This window comes from Galeopterus variegatus, unplaced genomic scaffold (assembly GCF_000696425.1).
Source record: "Galeopterus variegatus unplaced genomic scaffold, G_variegatus-3.0.2 Scaffold13973, whole genome shotgun sequence".
NCBI classification, from domain to species: Eukaryota; Metazoa; Chordata; class Mammalia; order Dermoptera; family Cynocephalidae; genus Galeopterus; species Galeopterus variegatus.
In genome coordinates this window covers 1-6625 of record NW_007740084.1, presented here as the reverse complement: position 1 = coordinate 6625, position 6625 = coordinate 1, and positions in this window count along the sequence as shown.

Sequence of the window (6625 nt, the reverse complement as noted above, 5' to 3'; positions counted from 1 at the left end):
CCCTTAGTACTGCTTTTGCTGTATCCCACAAGTTTTGGTATGATGTATCATTATTTTCATTAGTTTCAATAATTTTTTTAATTTCCTGCTTGATTTCTTCTTGGACCCATATGTCGTTAAGTAGAAAGTTGTTTAATTTCCATGTGTTTGTAAACTTTCCAGAGTTTTGTTTATTATTGATTTAAACCCTTAACATTAAGAGTTGTTATTGAAAAGTGTTGATTTATTCCTAGCATTTTATTGATTATTGTTTGGTTGTCTTAGGTGTCTTTTGTTTTTTGCTTTCTGATTTACTGTTTGTTTTTTGTGTTTGTTGTTTCCTTAGGTCATAGAGAGCCTTTTTGTTTGTTTGTTTTCTCTTCATGAATGCCATTTTTATTATACTAGTGGGTTTTGATTTTTCTTAGGTTTTTATGGCAGGGGGAGTTATTTTTCAGGAAACAAAACCAGTACTCCCTTGAGAATTTCTTGTAAGAGTGGTCGTGTGGTAGTGAACTCCCACAGTTTTAGTTTGTATGAGAAATATACTATTTGCCCTTCATTTCGGCAGGATAGCCTTGTAGGGTAGAGTATTCTTGGCTTGCAATCTCTGTCTTTTAGTATTTTGAATATGTCATCCCATTCCTTTCTAGCTTTTAGGGTTTGTGATGAAAAGTCTGATGTTAGCCTGATTGAGGCTCCATTATAGGTGATTTGATGCTTCTGTCTTGCAGCTTTTAAGATTCTCTCTTTGTCTTTGAGTTTTGCCAATTTGACTATAACATGTCTTGGAGAAGACCATTTTGTGTTGAATACGTTTGGAGATAGTTGACCTCCCTGGATCTGAAGATCTGTGATTTTTCCTATGCCTGGGAAGTTTTCTGCTACTAATTTGTTGAATACGTTTTCAATGCAATCTTCTTCTTCCTCCCCTTCTGGAATACCCATGACTCAGATATTTGAGTGCTTAAAGTTGCCTGATATGTCTCTCAGATTTTCTTCCATGGCTTTGATTCTTTTTTTTTGTCTGCTTTTGTTATTTCAAACAGTCCATCTTCAAGTTCAGAGGTTCTCTCTTCGTTGTGTTTTTTATTTCACTGAGTAACTTCTTCAGTTCGGCAAGTTCTGCTACATTTTTTTCCTGCACATTGATTTCCTTGTACGTTTCCTCTTTCAGGTCCTGTATACTTTTCCTCGTTTCATCATGTTGTCTAGCTGAGTTTTCTTGTATCTTATTCTGTTTCCTTAGAATTATCACTGGAAGAGGGACCAAGATGGCGACGGGTCTGGAGCGGCCATGCCAGGAGACAGCGCGATCCTGTGAGCCGTGCGCTGTGATACCAGAGTATTGATTGCATTTCCAAGAGCAACAAAAGGCGAAATATTCTTTCAACAACGATCCTACATTGACAAACAAGCGGCAGCAGGTTCGAGGCTTTGGGGCCAACACAGAGGAGGACTCCTGAGAGCGCCCAAGCCCGGCTGCGGGAACGAGCGATCAGCCCAGTCATCAAAGGCCAGGAAAGCCAGCAAAGGACTCCGCAGAGGCGGAGAGAAGCGTGCCAGACCGCCCCAACTCCGCGAACTCTGTAAGTCACCCCCAGCCCAGCCCCACTTGCGGGATGAAGCCTGACTGCTCCCTGCCTGCCTGGCCCCACCCACCAAACCAGGCTAGGCGCCCACATCAAAGCTGCCTCCATTTTCTCGGGTGGGGGTGGTGAAGGCCGGCTTAGGGAGGGCAGGACAGCCATCTCTGTTTGGCATGACTCCTCACTGAAACGTGCTATTTGCTTACCTCGACACGGGGCACCCCGGGGCCTGTGGACTGGCNCCCGGAGGGTGCGTCTTTTTTTCTGAGACTCCTCCTCCTTTGCTGGACCCCTCCCCTCTCTTTGCACTCGGTACAGGGCTGGGGCGTGTCTTCTGCAATCCTCCTGTCTCGGCCCGCCTGGCCACGAAGGGGTCTCAGGCCTCCACTACGGACACTGTGGGTGTGTCTGCGGCCCTGGTCAAGGTCCTCTCTGGGCCTCTCACCTTCCCCCGGTATTGCGGCCCCCTGTGTGGTTGAGTTATCTCCCACACCAGGGCGTGAGCCCCCCAGGGGAGGATCCCACAGCACACAGTTCCTCTTTGAATCCCCCCGGCGTGACCTGGCTCAGCGCCCTCAGGCCAGCTCTCCGGCAGGATCAAGCGGGCTCAGGGGCACCCTGGTCACCCCTCTCCCAACCAGAAATCATTCTGGGATTTTCACGAACTGAAGGCCACAGAGATGGTATCTGCCTCCCGGAAGCAGGGAGTTTACCTGGGGCTGAGGCCCCAGGTGTGGTGGAGTGACACTCCGGCCGGGATCCTCTTCCCTGCCCTCCCTACACTGGCCAGGGGCTCCCCACACCACCAGCTCCACCAGAGATCCACGGGAGGAGTGGGATTGGTGGCTGGTCCACAGGCCCCGGGGGGCCCCACACTGAGGCACACAAGTGGCACGGCTCAGTGAGGAGCCACCCCAAGCGAAGATGGCTGGTCTGCCTGATCGGAGCCGGCAGGCTCTGCCTCCCCGGAGAAAATGGAGGCAGCAGTGGTGCCAGCGCCTAGCCTGGTGTGGTAAGCGGGGGCCGGGCGGGCCTTTGCCCCCCAAGTGGGGCTGGGCTGGGGGTCACTCACAAAGCTCCCAGAGCTGGTCCGTTCCCACACCTTCCTCTCCGTCTCTGCATCACCACTGCCGTCTTTCCTGGCCTTTGTTGCCTCAGGCTGCTCAGTCTCCTGGTGCAGTTGCGGCGCTCTCAGGAATCTTCTTTTGCATCAGCCCTAAAACCTCAAGACTGTAGTTGCCTTTTTTCATTGTAGATTAGTTGATCGGTAATTTATTTGTTTTTTGTTGCTCTTGGAAATGCAAATAATACTCTGGCAGCACAGCGCACACTTCACAGGCTCTCTCTGTCCTCTGGCATGCTCACTCCAGACCCGTCGCCATCTTGCCAGTCTCCTCAATAAAACTCCTTAAAGAAAACATAGCCGAAACACTCCAGGAAGTAGGAGTGGGTACAGAATTCATGAATAGGACCCAAAAAGCACTGGCAACTAAAGGCAAAATAAACAAGTGGGATTATATCAAACTAAAAACAGCAAAAGAAATAATCAACAGAGTAAAAAGACATCCAACAGAGTGGGAGAAAATATTTGCAAAATATACATCTGACAAAGGATTAATATCCAGAATATACAAGGAACTCAAACAACTTTACAACAAAAAAACAAATAACCCAATTTTTAAAAAGGGCAAAGGAGATGAACAGGGATTTCTCAATAGAAGATACACAAATGAGCAACAGACACATGAAAAATTTTCAATATCACACAACATCTGGGAAATGCAAATCAAAACCACACTGAGATACCATCTCACTCCAGTTAGGATAGCTAACATCCAAAAGACTGAGAACAATAAGTGCTGGAGATGTTGCTGAGAAAAAGGAACTCTCATCCACTGTTGGTGGGACTGCAAAACGGTGCAGCCTTTATGGAAAATGGTATGGAGGTTCCTCAAACAATTACAGATTGATCTACCATATGACCCAGCAATTCCACTGTTGGGAATATACCCAGAGGAATGGAAATCATTATGCCAAAGGGATACCTGTACTGTTTATTGCAGCTCTGTATAAAATAGCCAAGAGCAGGAACCAGCCCAAATGTCCATCATCTGATGAGTAGATAAGGAAACTGTGGTACATCTACACAATGGAATTCTACTCTGCTATAAAAAAGAACAAAATACTACCATTCGCAACAACATGGATGGACTTAGAGAAAATTATATCAAGTGAAATAAGCCAGGCAGAGAAAGAGAAATACCACATGTTCTCACTTATTTGTGGGAGCTATAAATAAATAAATATACAAACAAACAGTTGAGAGGGAGAAGAAGACACAACAATCACAACAATTCCTTGAACTTGTTAAGGCAAGTGAACAGGTATGATGTTGATGAGAGGGGAGTGGGGAGAGGGAGGAGGGAAAGAGGGATTCATAAAAGGACATGAAAATCAACTGCATTACATATTGATATATAAAAATGAAAATAAAAATAAATGATAATAAAGGCAAAAAATGAAGTGACAGAACTGTCACGTATGGATATTGAAATGGTTATATTACATGCATGTGGAGGAAGTATGCCCACCAGATGACCTTTTGAAAAAGGTGATTGAGTAATGGAGAAAGGAGTCTGGCATAGTAAGATTGTGTTGTCAGCAAGAGGCCCAGGATTTGGAGGGAGTTTGTCTGACAGGTCATCTAAAGTTGAAGATAGCGAGGATAGAAGAGCTGCAATTTGGTGTGGCTTAAGCCAAGTAGCATCAATAGTGAAAGAGATTCCTTTAGAGAGGCTGTACTGTAGTGTTTCTGTGGCATTCTCCCAAAGATGTTGGGGTATGGACACTGCAGTATATTCCAAGGAGGAAAGGGACTTATGCACCCAGCAACTGGAAGTTAGGGGGGAGTGATTTTTGTTCAAAAGGCCCTGAGCATTGGAGAGGGTTTGTCATAGATAGGGCAGAAGTGTTAGTGGTGAATTGGCATGACATAAGAAGAGCAGGGTCCCCAAGACCAATATAGAAATATTCAGCAGATAAGCAGAATACGAGTGACAAAGCGACAAAAGCAAAGCATTATAACCATTGTCGAGATCAGTCTGCTATGTCTGGGCTAGATAAGATATCCTGAAGATACAGTTCAACTACAGTGTCCCACAGCCCTTCAGGGGATGTAGGTGGTGACTCAAAGGGATACCAAGGAAGGTATAAATGTAAAAGATACATAAAGGTACCCACATCATCCACTAAGTTGTCTGTAAGCATGGGAGTTTGTTAGAAAGGAAAAGAGATGATACAATACACAGAACTGAAAAGTAAAACAAAGAAGAATATTACTAATCCTAGAAAGCAAAGTCCACCAACTTCAGCAGGACAGTCAGCTCTCCAGTGCCCTTTCTCAACACACAGGGGACAGAGCCCTTGTGGGGGCCTCGGGTTTGGGCAGACACTTGTGCAGCACCTGGGCTTGCCGCACTTGAAGCAGATACCTGGTGGAAAACTCAGTCATTTTTCTGGAGCCATTTTAGATTTCTGGCTACCCTGGATAGCTGTGACTAGTAGCTGGTATTTTATCTTACTATGTTTTAATTTGAAGGCCTTTGAGTCCTCCTCTCTTCTATTAAAGACATTGAAAGCCAATTTTACAAGGTCTTTTTTGGGGGTATTAGGCCTGTCCTCTAATTTTTTAAGTGTCGGGAGCAGACTATGATATAAAGTGATCATGTGAATAGAATTTGCCCTCTTCTGTGTCAATATTAGTATATTTTAGGATGGCCTCCCTAAGGCATGACATGAAAAGAGCTGGATTTTTGTTTGGATCTTGGGTGATCTCCTCAATCTTATTATAATTTATAGGTTTAATTGAGGCCTTTTTCATGCCTTCTATGAGGCAAGTAAGCATGTGACCCCTTTTTATGCAGTCAGGAGAGTCAATTTGATAATCCCAGTTGGGCTTGGCTTACAGCATGGCCATGGAGCCCACAGCATACTCTTCAGGGGTCTGTTTATGTTAATTGTCTGCATGAGATTGGGCTGCCATCCAGACCCACTCCTTCTCCTTGGGGATGAGGGAAGAGGAAAGAATGACACAGATATCATGCCATGTAGGGTCATAGGACTGAATGAGATATTGGAACTCTTTGATATGTCAAGAGTGGTCCATGGTAAAGGAGCCCAATCGTTTTTCAAGGAGAAAAGGACATGAACTCTATGCCTTCCACTCCTCCTATCTCATGCAGAGGTAGGAGAGGGGAAGGAGGGTGGTCAGCCACTGTGGCTTTAGGGGCCATGGGTTTAGGTTTGTGAGATCTGGTAACAGGAGGGAAAGGGAGAAGCTAAAGTGGGTCAGGTGTAGGTGGGTCAGGATAAGAAGAGGGAGGATATGGTTGTGGCAGGGAGGCGGGCAGGGAAGTTGGAGGTGGCTGGGGAATAGGAGAGTTTTCTGCAGGATCAAAGTCAAAGGCATTAGGAGGAGAGGGTTTTTCAGGAGAATGAGGGGTTTTGGGGGCTTGCTGAGGAGAAGGATTTGGTAAGAGTTGCAAACACAACAGACAGAGGGTCGAGAATGAAGGTAAACAAAGGCTTGGATATAGGGGACTTCAGACCATTTGCCATTCCAAATGAGGAAGTTTTCTAAATTGTGAAGAATTTTGAAATTGAAAGTGCCATGCTCCAGCCACTGGCTTTCATTATCCAATTTGTACTGTGGCCAGACAGTGTTGCAGAAGAAAATAAGTCATTTTGGGTGAATATCAGGTGAGAGTCCAAGGGTCTTTAGGTTACAGAGAAGGCACCCCAAAAGGGTGTGTCATGAAATAGGAGAGGTCTGATTGCCCATGAAGGGAAATGTAAATTTGGGGGTGAGAGAAATTCAGGTCCCTGAGATCCTCAGTGAAGACCAGGTGTCCCCAGAAATCAGTGAGGATCTGAGAGTGAGAGGCAAAATAACACCGCTAGGCATCCATAAGTGTGGAGGTGCCTAGCCACCAGTGTGGCTGAGAAGGGAGCCACTGCCCTGGCACTGGGGTTTTGAGGACATTACTGGACTGTCTGTG